A 16,254-nucleotide genomic window follows, 5' to 3' on the forward strand; every position below is an offset into this window, starting at 1 on the left:
CATCTGTCCTTAACCCCTTTCCGCTCCACCTGTGGGGAATGTGTCCCAGCAGTCTTTCCTCCCCTCTTCTACTTTTAACATCCGCTGCTGGGTTTTCTTCCCCCTCTAACCGGTTTCTCTTAGAGTGAAACTGCTTCTGTGGCTCTATCCTTCTTTATCACCGCCCTGTATCTCTCCTTATCAACCAACTCTGTTCCAAACTTTGGTAAAACAGGAGGCTCAGGGAGGCCAGGAGCCAGGGTCTGGGGGTTCAGATGGGAAACAAAGGGAACTGAAGATAGTGTGCCGGGTGAGAAAGAGTCAGACCCAAAGAGACAGCCACTCGCTGCATCCACCTAAAATGAGCTGGGCAAAGAGGGAAAAAATGGATGGGAGTTAAAGGATCGGTAAGTAGGGATAGAAGAACAGAGCCAAAAGTTTTAGAAAGCTGGATGAGAGCCAGAGCAGAAAGATTTCTCAAGATGTGAATAGCTAGAGTCAAACCCGCATTTATAGGATGCCTGTAGCCTTGCCCATGGGTGGAGAGGGAGCATTTAAGGATGCCAAGCCTTCCTGGACATGTCTTCCTCTGCTCATCTCTTTAAAAGGGTTAGCAGCAATCACTGCTCCACTTCCTTAGCTCAGCTTCATTTCAAAACACATTGCAATCTCAATTCTATCTCTACCTCCCCGCTGAAACCTCTGGGGAAATGGATTACCAGTTCTGTTTACTGGTATCTTCTCTGAGTGTTCCTCCACAAGTTCCTCATCCTCCTCCTCTGTTGCCCAGTGTTGAGGCATTTATATCTGTGGGAATTTGTTCTAGGCTCTTCTAACCACCCTCACAATCACTGGGCACCTTCCACTACTTCAGCAATTTTGTTAATTTCCAAAGCCAAATCTCTGGTCCCCACCTCTCTACTGGCCATCAGACTCACACCTGAATTGTTTGGCTCTGAAGCCCTTCAGATGTTACTGGTGTCTAGATTGCGGTACAGGCATGTTAGGTGGCAAACAGGAGAGTGGGAAGAACTGTAGGATAAGGAAAGAAAAGTAATGGGTGATTAGCTAAAAACAAGCTGCTAGCTCAGCTTATTTCTAAAAGAACAGGGCTTTTAGACTTCTCTGTGAAGTGCTTACCCACGCCTAAACCACCTGTGTTGGATAACTAAGTTAAGAGGTACCTTGAGTATATGCTCAGCTTTACCTATTTCCTAACTATGAGACCAAGAGTAGACTTGGGTGACAGAATTGTCATTCTGGGGCACTGTCATGAAGGGAACTCACTCTGAAAGTGGGCTTCTCCCTCCAGCTAGCACATTCTTTTGATTCCATTAGTTTCAATTACTCTGAAAGAAAATCTGATGGCCCAGCTAATCTTTTTATGCTAGGACCTTATTCGATGGGCCACCTTGGGTGAGGCACCTACCCCCCAAGTCTAATCCAAAGTTACTTTTGTGCAAAGAACATCCCAGCATTAATTCCCTGGTAAGGGGCTGTGAGCAGTGCACTTTATGATGAAAGGCAAAGTTGCTCATGGCTGACACCTCCAGGGCCCAGCTGTGGAGCATATAAAGGAAGCTCTTACCACTGCCTGGGAAATTAGGAAATGCCTCATCATGGCTGTGACATTTGAGATGGCCTTAAAGGATAGTAGGTATTATGTGTGATTTGTGTGGCAATTTCAGAATTTTGCAGCATTATTCCAAACCTAGGACCTTCATTCAATTATTGTTCATTCACTTTTTTCCGTTTCTAAATCATGAGTCACTTTCATTCTTGGGAAACTCCACACCTGAAAGAACAGGACTTTTCTCCTTTGTTCTCTTCTGTGTTCTCCTCTCTTCTCTCTTCATTCTCTCTGTCCCTGTTTTTCTCTCTTTCTCTTGTGTGGACATTAAACAAAGTCTAGAATAATATTCTCTAATTCATTCATTCATTCACTCAATATTCAGTGCTTACTGTATGCTAGAGCATTTAATAGTTTATAACATGCATTTTATAGATTATTTTATTTAAGCCTTATAACAAGCCTAGTAAGTAGTTATTATTACAAAATACATTTAATTCAGACAACTGAGGCTTAAGGGGGTTAAGTAATTGATCCAAAATCAGATTGGAAGTATAGTGACAGAGGCGAGATTTGAACCTAAGTGGATTTCTAAAACCTATGTACTTTTCACTATACCACACTGGAATGACCCACAAATCACAGAAAAATAGGATGTTAGATCTGATATGATTAATTGAACAACATCAGAAATTTGCCATTAAACGCTACAGATTAACATCTGCCATGCTCTTGCTGAACATTTTCCTAAACTGAGGGTTCAGGTTACATAACTAAAACAAGTAATCTTCCAAAATAAGTCTGTGAGTGTGAAAAAGTTCTCCAAGCAGATTAAATAAGTTTATTTTTTAACAAGTTAATTTTTAATGAGAAATACCTGTAGAGAATTCTTTCTCTCTGGCAATTGTTCTCTGCCTCTGCCCTGAGAATCCTATACTCTATATGTAATATTTATTAATATGTAACAATACTGCCTTTTACAATACGCACTGTCCACTCCACATTGGTAGGCTTCTTATGTTTGCATTTGGATAACTCAGCTAGTTTGATTGTAGAACTAAGAAATCAGGTGAATTTTTTGGAGTCCCTTTATTTTGCACCCCATTCCCTTTCAGATTGGAAAGTAACAGATGCTTATTGTATAAAAGGCAAAGCATACAGATGTCTTAAAAAGTAAAGAGCCCTGGCAATTCCACCTCCAGACATCACAGCTATTAATAATGTGGTGCATAGTGTTTCGAATTCCTTCTACTCAAATACTAACACATACTATATTTACACATATTTTTACATAAATGGGATCTGCCATACGTACAATTTGGCAATTTCTGTTTGTTTGTTTTTGCCTTAACATCTTCACTATCTTTGTCAGTACCTATAGATTGATCTCAGCTTTCAGATGGCCTCTGGCAAAGGAAAACATCCATTTCACAGAAGGAGAATGCATTTCACATGTTTTGCCAATGCACGCCTTGATTAAAGCAAAGTCAAGGTGAGAAAGTGAGGATACTGCTATGGATTATACCCATTGTCACTCCCGAAAAAAAAGTAGGTTAATAGTTGCTACTACGAAACAGTATGATGTTGTAACTAACTCAGCCCTTGGGGAAAAAAAAAAAAACTGGACAATTACATCCATTTTTTGAATTGGCAGCCAATGGACAAAAGGTGAAATGAGGGATGTTTTGGAAAATACCGTCTCACGGAGTTGGCTTCAGGTAGTGAATTGTAAGGCTCTGAGGCATTTTCATCAGCTTGCCATTTGTTAGAAACACACATCCCAACACCTCAGCGCTGATCTGTTAAAGCCTCTCATTTAGTGAGAAACACAAGACAGATGATTCAGCGTGCTGGGCAATTCATTAACCCATCAAGGGCTTTTTTTCCTGAGCCTGGGCTAACCGGCAGAAAAAGAATGTAATCCTTAATGAGCAACAAAGGGCACTGCTGGAGGGAAGGGAACACACACAGACAAGAACGAGATGGGCTCTCCTTTTCCATCTGGAACAACCGGTTGTCTCTGAACTCACACAAATTTTTACCATAGATTGATCCTGCCTGGCAGCAAAATAAGTTTTTTCCCCCAGCTGTCTTGGAAATGGGAAGTGACATATTTGGTAGACCACACTCACAGAAGGCCATATGTCTGGTATCCCAGGGCTTGGACTGTCCATAAAGAACCAAGGAAGCAGGCCAAGCCCTGGTATTTGGTATTTCACAGGACATCAAAAAGAATATATGTTCTCAAGTTGAGCCACGAAAATCAACATTAGTCCAGGGACTCCCTGAAATTTGGCCTGCTGGAACCCAAGTCATTGACCTCAGAAAACTGACTCTATATCTTCTTTTTCTTTGCTTTTATGTAACTTCTGGGCTTATTAGAGAATGCTGAGCCTCGATTTACTGGAAACAAATGTTTTGTGATAATGTTTATACTATTTTTAACACTTTTTCCCTCTCTTCATATTATTTCTTTATTCTATGAGCTATTTTGATATCCAACCATGATTCCTGGTTTGGGAATCTCCCCTTTTTCAACTGAAAAGTTGAATAGTGTTAAATATTTAAAAGCAGATTCTCCCCCTTCCCCTCAAACTTTGTGTTTGTTGTCATTAACACAAGATCCAACAAGCAGACTGCAGGAAGATTCATATACTCTTTCAAGGTGATACTGTGGGAGTAATAAAGTGGGCTTTGGAAGCATAAAAGGAGGATAATTGAAAGTTCTTAGGTTATTTGCAGAACTGTCAACTCTTCAGTGATCTTATTCTCACTAATGATGTTTATATTAATGATTATTAGGGTGACCAAATGTTCCAGTTTGCCCAGGATAGCCCTGGTTTATGCCTGTGTTTTCAGCATGATAATTAATAGCATCCACGTTCTCTCTCAAAAGTGTTCTGGTTTGGCTGCTAAATTATACGGCCACTCTATTAATCATAAAAGACAGCATTCTGCCATCGCAGTGGCAGCAGAATCATATAACAACTGTATATTAAACAATGACAGTTTTCTGTCAAAATTTTAAGTGTACATATAATTCATCCTAGAAATCTCCTTTCTATGAATCTATTCTATAGAAATTCTCATGTTATAAACAGAAGACACACATACAGACACAGAGAGAGAGAGAAAAGGAGGGAGAGAGAAAGAGAGGAATGCTTAGTGAAAACTGGAAAACATCTAAATGTTTATCAATAGGAGATAAATGCGGTGGAATTCTATATAACTATTATAAAAGAAGGTGGTACATATGTATGTATTGGTGACATGGTAAAATGTTCAAGACATTTTTAAGTTAAAAAAGCAGGTTGTGGAAATTTATGGCAGTGCTTGTCATGGCTGGCTCAGGAAAGCCTTTAGTTCCTCCCATAATTTCCTCCAGACCCCATCCCCACAAACCATGCCAAATCAATTCAATCTAAAATACGAAATTCTTACTATGAAAAGGCAGCTTTAAAAGAAATACACATATAGTCAGTTTGCTATATTAAAAAATATGTTTGACCAGGCGCAGTGGCTCACACCTGTAATCCCAGCACTTTGGGAGGCTGAGGCGGGCTGATCAACTGAGGTCAGAAGTTTGAGACCAGCCTGACCAACATGGTGAAACCCTGTCTCTACCAAATACAAAAATTAGCCCAGCGTGGTGGCACATGCCTGTAATCCCAGCTACTCGGGAGGCTGAAGCAAGAGAATCACTTGAAACTCCATCTCAAATATGTATGTGTGTATATATATATTTTATATATATGCGTAAATATATATATACATTATATGTATACACACACACACACACACACACACACACACACATATATATAGAGAGAGAGAGAGAGTGTGTGCATTTTGGGCATCTGGAAATGCTTTAGTTAGAGCTAAAGAATAGATGCCAGACCTCTGGCATTTTTCCTATAGATATGCTTTAGAGTGGATGTGACATGCTCTGTAGTTATCTCCCAATTATCAGGCTAATTGAGGAAAGGAATAGCTTGGGGAAATAAAGTTGAAATGTAGCTTTTTGTTTCAAACTTTTTCACAATCGTTTTAACTGGATCAGTTAAACAGATACATTAATTGTTTCCTCTGAGTCTTTTTTGAAGTAGATTATAAAACATTAACTACTTAAAAATGAGTGAATTTCACTTTTTTTCCTTGCATTTCTCTGATCTGTCTTCTAGGACAAATGTAAATCCACAAGGCTAGGAGCAGAGAACTGAAGACTTGAAGAAGCTTAACTGTGTGAAATGAACAGGTCATAGTGCACCATTTTCATTTCCAAGGGTTACAGAATGTTGTTTGCACTTAGTTTCGATTTTAGGGTTAAATGAGAAAAGAAAAATAGGCTAATATAAAAATGCAAAAATCTAGGATTGGAACTCTCCCAAGCAGAACACATCTCTTTCCTCTGCCCCTCCTCTCCTGTACCTCACTTAGCCATTTTGTTAACTAACTGTCCTTGAAGCCTTTCCTCCAGGGTCACCTGTGCCTTCCTGCCTCACACCTTCCCTCCTCTCCACCCACCAGGAGGACTTCAACACTGAACTCATCTCTGTTCTCCCATCCTCTCTTATAGGACTTAATTGATTGTATTACTGTTTGTTCCATCATTTGCACGTATCCACTAACTGGATTGTAGCTTTTTTAGAGCAGGGACTGAGCTACATTCATACTAGACGCCTCAGTGCCTGGCTTAAAATTTGGCACATAGTAGGTAATTGTAAATGTTTGTTTAATGCATGAAACCAAGAAATAGAGAGAGAGAGAGAGAGAGAATGATGAAAATCACATCACCTACTTTATAGAAAGAAAGAAAGAAAGCCTCTAAGCCATTTTAAATGTCCCCCAAGGAAAGAATTTCCTTGGACAGATAAAGCCTTGTTTTGAACTTGCTGGCTGGCTGGAGTTCAGAGCATTGTCTGTGTTTTTTCCCCTGCTGGGTATTGGTTTGAAGTATTTTTGTAACTGACACACGTTGCAGTTTCCCTAACCTTTTTACTGGGAAATCAGAGTAGATCTTCAGGACTAATGGGGTGAGATAGTGTGTATTCCGTGTACACCTATTGTTATTTGTTGGCTTAGCTGCCCACAACATTCTGGATAAACTGGCTTAGGAGATGCAGTGGCTCATGTCATTTTCTCTGCAACCAGGGGTGACCTAGAGCACTTCAGCCTGGAGGAAATTGGTTTTTTGCGCTGTAGCTTCGTAGCTCCCACTGCAGATGCGCTGAGGCACCAACCTGGTGTCCATCAACGTGACTGAATTAGTTGCTGCTCTATCTGATATTAATGGTGATGGCGCCTGGCTACGGAAACCCATCCTGCTTGGTTAAAAGAGGTTGCGACCTACTTGCACATAGATTTAATGGGAGTGGGAAAATCTGCATTCAACTATAGTTTTAATAACACCAATTAGAGACATTAACATTAACTGGGCAACCTCTTTTAAAACTCAGTGAGTATGCAGCTATTAGCTACTCATTCAAATGTGAATGAGTTTAATATGTATGAGCTCTGTTTCTAACATCCAACTGAGATCTTCCTGGGAAGTAAGTAGGCATTTCGATGGAGGGTGGGAAATTGGAGAATACAGGAGAGAGAGAAAAGTGATTTGGGAGCACAGACATTGATTGCTAAAGACCACAGCCTTGACACTGCAATGAGGACTGGGGAACTCAGAGAACAAGTTGAGTATTCGAGAAGCGCTCAGGAAAGGATCCTGAAAGGGAGACTCAGAGGGCCCTAAACTGTGTATGAAGTGGTCCCTCACTGTGTGGGCAGTCTCCTAGTCTAGTAAGATGAGGAGCAGTAAGCTGATCTAAGGTGGAACTGGCAGGAAACACTAGCACTAATATGTAAGAGCCACGTGGGTGAAATTGTGAGTGTCTAATACTTTTCAACAGAATGTAGTATTTTTAAAAAATTATTTTCAGAAGTAATCCATCTGCAGAAAATTTGGAAAATGTAAAAAAGCACAAAGGACCCAACACATCAACAAAACCAGAAGTAATTCCAACCCCCAGAGATAACAAGCCTTACCATTTTTAGCAGCAAGGTCTTTTGTCTGTGTCCATACTTATGCACGTGCAGATCTTCTGTAAAATGCAGCTCTACCTCCAGCACATGCTGTCCTGCAGTCTAGGCCTAGCATATCTTGAAACGTGCCGGTAAGCTAGCTGTGAGCAATTTTTTTCTATCTTTCTGTTCCGTACACCCTGTCTTTCTCCCCCTCCTTCACTGCCCTACTGCAGGGAGGTGGATCTCTCAGAGACTGATCACTATAAACTGATCCTGCTCACCCAGGGCCTCTTTGTTCAGTGACAGGGTACAAGGTCTCAGCTTAAAACAATGGCAAGTCTCTGCTTTGTACATTACTCTGCATATATTCTCTTTCTAAATACAAGAGGCTTTTAAGTAAGCATGTAAGATAAAATAAAATAGATTAATTAATGTCATCCACAGCCCAACCTTCAGGGGATCCCGTTTGTGAAACTAAACCATGTAATCACAGCCCGGGGGAAGAAAGCTGAGTCTGTGCACAGAGGAAAAAGCTGAGCTATACCAAAGACACGTTAGCAGCAAGCACGAGGCCCCTGCTCTACGCCTTGTTTTCTTAGCCCATCTCTTGTGTTTTCTGCTGTTGATGCTGGCCAGTAGGGCCATAAGTGTCGAGCCTGAATATTTCCCTGTTGGGCCCTGTCGGTCCTTCCCTACTACCACGGCTTAATTGAGCCCCTGTCTCTCATGAGGATTACTGCAAAACCCTCCTACCTCGTCTTTCTGCCCCCAGTCTTGTTCCCTTCAACTCCATCTTCACCATTTGCAGCTCAGTGAACTTTCTAAATAGCTCTGTCTGTTCCTGTTACCTACCACTGTGTAACAAGTCACCCCAAAATTTGGTGGCATAAAACAACCACCACTTCATTATGCTTGCAGATTCTGTGGGTCAGGAATTCAGACGGGGCATAGCAGGGTTGGTTTTTCTCTGCCTGCCCCATGATATCTAGAGCTGAGATGACATGAATGGCTGGGAGTGGAACAGCTGGAGTTGGAAGAGGAACCCCTTACATTTTTCTTTATGCACGTGTCCTGCCACGTGGCGTGCAATGCTGAAGGATGAGTTCAGCTGGGACTGACCTATGTGTGGCCTACCCAATATCATGTCCTCGGGGTAGTCAGACTTGATGCTTCAAATGCTGGTGTCCCCAGGGATCAGGGTAGAAGCTTCATGCCTTTTAGGCCCCTGCTTCATGAGTCACAACCTTCACTTCCACTGTATTCCGTTGGTCAAAGCAGTCACAAGCCTGCAGCAATTCAAGGGAATGAAACATAAACTCCACCTCTTGATCGAAAAAATGTCAAACGTTGTGTAGCTATGTTTTCTTCCTTCATTTATTTTATTTTATTTTATTTATACAGGGTTCCTCTCTAGGCTGGAGTGCAGTGGCACAATCACAGCTTACTGCAGCCTTGACCTCCCTGGCTCAAGTGAGCCTCCTGAGCAGCTGGGACTACAGGTGTGTGCCGCCACGTCTGGCTAATTTTCAGTTTTTTTGTAGAGACTGTAGGGTCTCTCTATGTTGCCCAAGCTGATCTTGAACTCCTAGGTTTAAGCAATCTTCCTGCCTTGCCCTCCCAAAGTGTTGGGATTACAGGCATGAGCTGCTGCTCCTGGCCATAGCTACGTTTTACAACCACCTATCTATCTTCTGTATTTGTATAAGCATAAAAAATTTTTGAAAGATACATGCCAAACTGTTATAGTTGAAAGGTGGAAGGAGAATTTTCTTTCCTTATTCTCTATACTTCCAAAGGAGAAAAGAAAAAGAAAAACTAGTGAAATTATGAGTGATTTTCTTTTTTCTTTCTTTTTCTTTCTTTCTTTCTCTTTCCCTCTTTCTTTCTTTCTTTTTCTTTCTTTCTTTTTTTTTTTTTTGAGACGGAGTTTCACTCTTGTTGCCCAGGCTGAAGTGCAATGGTAAGATCTTAGCTCACTGCAACCTCTGCCTCCCAGGTTCAAGCGAGTCTCCTGCCTCAGCCTCCTGAGTAGCTGGGATTGTAGGCATGGGCTACCACGCCTGGCTAATTTTTTGTATTTTTAATAGAGATGGGGTTTTCCATATTGGTCAGGCTGGTTTTGAACTCCCGACCTCAGGTGATCTGCCTGGCTTGGCCTCTCAAAGTGCTGGGATTACAGGCCTGAGCCACCACGCCTGGCCTGTGATTTTCATTTTTTAAAGAAAATTGTTTCCTCTATTTTCTCAACCCTTCAAAGACTAAGAATACTATGGTAGGTCCTACATTGGCGCATCCTAAAAAAATTGCTAGACCAGGTGCTCTTTCCTTTCTCTGCTGCGGCCGTAGCCATGAGTGTGCCCAGTTCAGAAGAGGCTTGCCTCTGGTGTCTTCCGCTGTGGCAAGAAGAAGGTCTGGTTGGACCCGATAGGAAATCGCCAATGCTAACTCCCGTCAGCAGATCTGGAAGCTGATCAAAGATGGGCTGATCATCTACAAGCCTGTGACTATCCATTCTCGGGCTCACTGCTGGAAAAACACCTTGGCTCACCGGCAGGGCAGGTACATGGGCATAGGTAAGCTTAAGGGTACAGCCAATGTCCCAATGCCAGAGAAGTTCACGTGGATGAGGAGAGAGGATTCTGCGCCGGCTGCTCAGAAGATACCAGGAATCTAAGAAAATTGATTGCCACATGTATCACAGCCTGTACCTGAAGGTGAAGGGGAATGTGTTCAAAAACAAGCGGATTCTCATGGAACACACCCACAAGCTGAAGGCAGACGAGGCCCGCAAGAAGCTCCTGGGTGACCAGGCTGCGGCCCGCATGCCTGCACCGTGAAGAGCACCTCCAGGCCAAAAAGGAGGAGATCGTCAAGACTTTGTCCAAGGAGGAAGAGACCAAGAAATAAAAGCTGCCCCTTTGTCTGTACATACTGGCCTCCGTGATTAATAGATCAGCCATTAAAATGAAACGAGCCTTTATCTGCTTGCCAAAAAAAAAATTGCTAGACCAATTGCTAGACTCCCAATTGCTATATTCAGGGCACACAAAGAGACCGTGAACTGGGTTCTGTCAGTATAAGCCCATTACCCACCTTGGGCTATGGAAGAGAGGCTAGAACCCTCCTTTAGGGGCTTAAGAAGACAGAGCAAGGGCTTCCTTATAGACAGTGGTCCCGGTGCCCTGTTCCACACCCACCCTCCTCCTGCCACAGGAAACACTGCCTCCCTTTAAGCCAAATGAGGAGTTGTCACAAGTCATTTAGAGTGAGTCCTTGATCTGTGTCTCCTGGAGTTTGAGAGACACAGGACTGACTTTCACCAGAGGAAGCCTAAAGGTGAAAATCTAAAAGGGCCTTCCCTGCCACAGAATAGAGAGAGAGGACTCATTGGCAGAGAGCTGCGCTTTTATTGATGGGTGGGCCGTGGAATGAGGGGACCCATTCACTGTCCATGTCAAAGGGGACACTGCCCAAGAAAACCACTTGCAGGCTGAAGCCACCCTGGAGGGCACTCTAGCCAGGGGTCCCTAGTAGAAGGATCTCCAAGGTGCAAATGGCACACCATATGACAACTGTGTCAGTCACATAAATCTGAATAATTTGCCCCAAATCCATCCCCAGAGGCCTAAGGAAAGAGCAGCTAGTGGGTAGAAGAAGAGAGAAAAAGCTGACCGTGCACCCCTCCTTCACTTCAAGCTTCCAAGACTAAGCAAGCCCAGCCAGATGGATGAGAAGAGCTTTTCAATGAATAAAATACTGAAGGTGTAATATTACACTTCACACAACTTTTGCAGTATTCAAACGAGAGCATTTTTGTGACAGAATGGGATCAGAGAAGCAAAGATTTTATCCCAGAATGGAATTTTCTGAAGCAACAGGAAAAAATAAATTAAAAGGTCATGTCGTGAACGTCTTAGACCTATAATGTGTCCCGGACATTCGGAAACATCTGTTGCACTATTTTTGTGCTTTTCTGATTTTCCAAATTTCGTTTGGAATACATATTGCTTGTTATTATTCGACTGCACATCTGATCGTATCACTTCTGTGCTTAAACCTCTCTGATGTCTTTGCATTGCCCTCATGATCAAAGCTAATTTAAAAACCTGGCTTACAAGGCTCTTCATGATCTAGCCCCTGCCTACCTCTTTGTTTGCTTCTTTCAGCTTCCTGTCAGCCACATACACCCGGTAGTCCAGCTATATGGACATAAATGTTCTAAATGTATCATGGTCTTCTGTGCCTCTCCTCAGCTCACGTTATTCTTTCTTTAATTTTTTTTTCTTTTTTTTAAAGACAGGATCTCACTCTGTCTCCCAGGCTCAAGTTTAGTGTCACAGTCATTGCTCACTGCAGCCTCAACCTCCTGAGCACAAGCAGCTCTCCTACCTCAGCCTCCCAAAGTGGTAGGGTTACGGGCATGAGCCACGGCACTAAGCCGATTCTTTTGGCTTGGAATATCCATCACCCTCATCTCTTACCTGAGGGGCTGGCATTGATTCACCCTTCAGCTCAAAAACCACCACCTTGGCAGGCCAAACTTCAGTGGGAGCTCCCTTAGCTGAGAGATTGGGCTTTCTAGTTGGCACTTCCAGTACCTGTAACCAGGTAACATAGCGGGCACTCTGCTTCCAATCCCATAAACAAACCAACACACAAATGATGGATGGTGCTCAAAGTTCAGTAACCAAGGAAAGTCAGGAAAGGCCAAGAAGCATTGTCTTTGATCATCTGACTAGAGATGGTCAACGGTGTTACGTTTTCTGTGTGGAAGAAAGGCAGAGGGTACTAGGGAAGCCTTTGGAGGGAAAAGGATGCTGGAGCGCACCCTGTGCTCAAACAGTGGCCACTTTTACTTGAAATCGGAAAGGCTCCATCCTTGGTGTTGATCATTGCTTTGCTCTAATTTGGCCTCAGTAAATCTACTCTTTAGATTTCTGACTTGATCTTTCTTCTGAGCCCTGCAGGGATTTGATCATATTGAGGTAATAGACATGGTGTGCTAAGGAATCTCCTGGGTATGAGCAAAAGATCCAAAAGCCACATGTGTTGAGAAAATGGGATTGTACAGAATTTTCGTAACTGATAATTTTGCTTAGAAGTTTATGACACACTTAGATGACATTCTTCTTTTTTTTGCATTTCAATGTAATAAAACACGTTGGTGTTTCTATGCTTTACTTGTTTTGTTTTACAGCAAGCCATTATTTCCTAATTAAATAGGAGGTTGTTACCTAGTCCACAATCAGATGCTGAAGTTGCAGACTTCAGTTTTAACTTAATCTAGACCTGCCTCTTGGAATTTCTTCACTGTTATTATGATAGGCAGCCATAGAGTTCTCAGACTTTTACATTGGAAGGAGTATAACACTTTATATTTGTGAAATTATAAAAGATTTATAAACATTCTTGAGTTTTAAAGCATATTATATAATCTGAATTTCACAAAAACTTATAAACTTATTATCATCGTTTCAAAGATTTTATATCAGGAGTTCAAGACCAGCCTCACAGCATAGCAAGACCATACCTCTACCAAAAAAAAAGAAGAAGAAAGAAGAAGAAGAAAAAGGAGAAGGAGAAGGAGAAGGAGATGAAGAAGAAGAGGAAGAGGAAGAGGAAGAAGCAGAAGGAGCAGAAGAAGCAGAAGCAGAAGCAGAAGAAGAAGGAGGAGGAGGAGGAGGAGAAGACATTATAGATGAAAGTGAGGTCAGGCTGGTGGCTCATGCCTGTAATCACAGCACTTTAGGAGGTCAAGGCAGGAGAATCACTGCCAGCAGTTCGAGTCTAGTCTGGCCAATACAGTGAGACCACATCTCTTAAAAAACAGAAAGAAAAGAAAAAAGAAGAGAGAGAATCAGAACGTTTAGGAAATTTGTCTGAGGTTACAGAGTTAATTAGTGCCAAGTCTAGGACTCTCCTAACCTTGCTAACATCATAGCTTTGTCTATCTTGGTTAGCACATGTCAATATGATAAGGTCATTAATAACAGACTTCATAGCTGCCTGTGGTTGACAGTTCAGAACAAAGTCAACAATGACCATATCTCCTGGATGACTGCTTAAAAAACCCTTCTACAAGGCAGCCAGTCCCATGCGAAGTGTCCGGGAAGGTATAAATCATATCAGTAAGTCACTTAATGTGTTGTTTTTCTTGAAGCCAGCTGACTTGTTGGTTCACATCAGTCAGAAGATGAAGTCAAAAGCGTGCCCTCTATCTTTAACAAAGAGTCACATTCCCGTTCTTTCCCTTGGCAGAAGAACTTGGCTAATGACATATTGGAAAGAGAGTTATATCTCCTTAGAGGGCTTCTTCTAGCCTGTCTCCTAGGGTAAATTTTTCATTATGGAAAATTTGACATTAATTCATTTACTCTAGCTATGCATTCTTGTTCTTATTTATTTAAAGAGAAAAAACATTTCCTCCGAATAAATGGAACAATAAATATGGCTCGTTAAATGTAACTGACAGGATTCAAGCCCCTGCTCTGTCAGTTAGTAGCAGGGTACGCCTCCTGAGCCTCAGTTTCCTCGTCTATCAGAGTGGAATGCTAACACTTACAGGGGTTGTGACAATATTTTTTGCTTGCTTTGTAACTATTCTCTAAATTTCCATTTTGGGATCTTTCTCCCCTACTCTTTACCCAACTGGTCTAGTTGAGGCCTCTCCACCTCACTCCAGAAATGTAGGCCGGGCACAGTGGCTCACGCCAGTAATCTCAGCACTGTGGGAAGCCAAGGCAGGAGGATTGCTTGAGCCCGAGAGTGTGAGACCAGCCTGGGTAACATGATAAAACCCCATCTCTACAATAAATCCAAAAATTAGCCAGGCATGGTGGAGTGCACCTGTAGTCCTGATACCCTGGAGGCTGAGGTGGGAGAATTACTTGAGCCCAGGAGGTCAAGCCTGCAGAGAGCTGTGATTGTGCCACTGCATTCCAGCCTGGACAACAGAGAAAAAAAAAAATGCAGGAAAAAAAAAGAATGCGGAACATGACTCAGGACAGACACTTCAAAGCCCCTGGCCATGAGGCCGATGCAGAGATGAGCATGTGATGCTGTCTAATTAGAGTACATTTGAGCACTCAGGAGGAAGCTGAGTGCTGCTCCTGAGTGCCGCTCTTACTTCCTGCTGAAATAGAGATACTGGAAGACTGTCTGGCTGGAGCAGCTCCAGCCACCTGCCCCCACAGGGAATCAGAGAACAAAGCCAACACATAAAGGAAGGTGGAGCCAAGCCAGGAGGTGGAGGGAGTCAAGGTTCTGATAATATTTTTTGAGTCCAGTCATGTATGAAGCCAGCCCTATGCCTGGGCTTCCCAGTTTGTAAACCAATAAATGCTCTTTGCATTTATACCCACTTGGTTCACATCTATCAAGAGGATCCAAATGATATTCTACCTAAATTTAATATAAAGTGCTCAGTAAAGGTTAGCTCAATTGTGCCTGTTACAGAGTTTAGTTCAGAAAAGAGAGGACTCCATAATTCTTGTGAATATCAAGTGAACTCTTCCAGGCATGGCAAAGAGCCAGTCTTATTGGTAGGCTGAATCCCACGAGATACGAAATCAGCAATTTCAAGAAGTCTTTCTTATCCTTAACACCTCTCTGCCTCTTTGGCACTGTTACCCCAGGTGTCAAAAACTGTCATCAATCCCTTTGTTTTCAGACATTTAAAGAGAAGTTTCTCATTTAGCCATAGCACCTGCATGAATGCGTCCATGAGCTCCACTCCTGAAGGCAGATTTTGAGAGTGGCCTATAGCGAGATCAGAGTCCCCTGGCTGCCCCGAGGAATCAAGAGAGACACAGCCGCTCCCGGAAGAGGTGCCCAATGGAAACTTCTGCCATCTTCCTGTGCAGTTTTACCCTGGCTGTCCTTGCCAGGCACAATCAAGAAACTCCAACCTCAGATTTTAAAAGCTGTGTAATTTTTCTGAACTAAAAGAAAGATCTTTGGCTAAAGTGGCCCCCAAAAACCTTTGTTAAACAAGCACAGTATGTAACCCAGTCCTCCTCTTCTGCCCAGGCACCCCCCAGATCCTGCCCTTTGCAGTAGAAACAGTGCAAGGTGGTGGGGCCCATGACAAGAGGATCAAAACTTTTCTCTTGGCCGGGCGCGGTGGCTCACGCCTGTAATCCCAGCACTGTGGGAGGCCGAGGCGGGTGGATCACGAGGTCAGGAGATCAAGACCATCCTGGTCAACACGGTGAAACCCCGTCTCTACTAAAAATACAAAAATCAGCTGGGCATGGTGGTGCGTGCCTGTAATCCCAGCTACTCAGGAGGCTGAGGCAGGAGAATTGCCTGAACCCGGGAGGCGGAGGTTGCGGTGAGCCGAGATCGCGCCATTGCACTCCAGCCTGGGTAACAAGAGCGAAACTCCGTCTCAAAAAAAAAAAAAAAAAAAACTTTTCTCTTGTCAGGTGTGTGTGAAGAGGTACCTTGGTCATCTGTGATTCTTGCCTGGTCAAGCAGATGGCGGGAGACTAAGAAGGGAGAAGCTGCCTAGAGGGAGTACAGGATACGTATTTTAAAATTCTGTTGGAACAAGGTCAGACATACTCCTGGGTAAGGACCTGAGTCATACTTCAAAGAAATGAGGCGCAGCTTCCTGGAAGCCACAGTCTAAACAATTTCAGACATCTAGTTTAACCTGAGAGAGGTTTCAATTCCTTCCTTTCTCT

At 42.8% G+C, this 16,254-nt stretch overlaps 1 pseudogene; it reads left to right on the top strand.

Annotated features, from left to right (window-relative positions):
- Positions 1 to 7,347: 7,347 nt before the first annotated feature.
- On the top strand, positions 7,348 to 10,567 carry LOC116559950 (annotated as a pseudogene).
- The last annotated feature ends 5,687 nt before the right edge of the window (positions 10,568 to 16,254 follow it).

The sequence above is a fragment of the Sapajus apella genome, unplaced genomic scaffold (genome assembly GCF_009761245.1).
Source record: "Sapajus apella isolate SASKATOON/1434 unplaced genomic scaffold, GSC_monkey_1.0 scaffold25, whole genome shotgun sequence".
Taxonomy (NCBI): domain Eukaryota; kingdom Metazoa; phylum Chordata; class Mammalia; order Primates; family Cebidae; genus Sapajus; species Sapajus apella.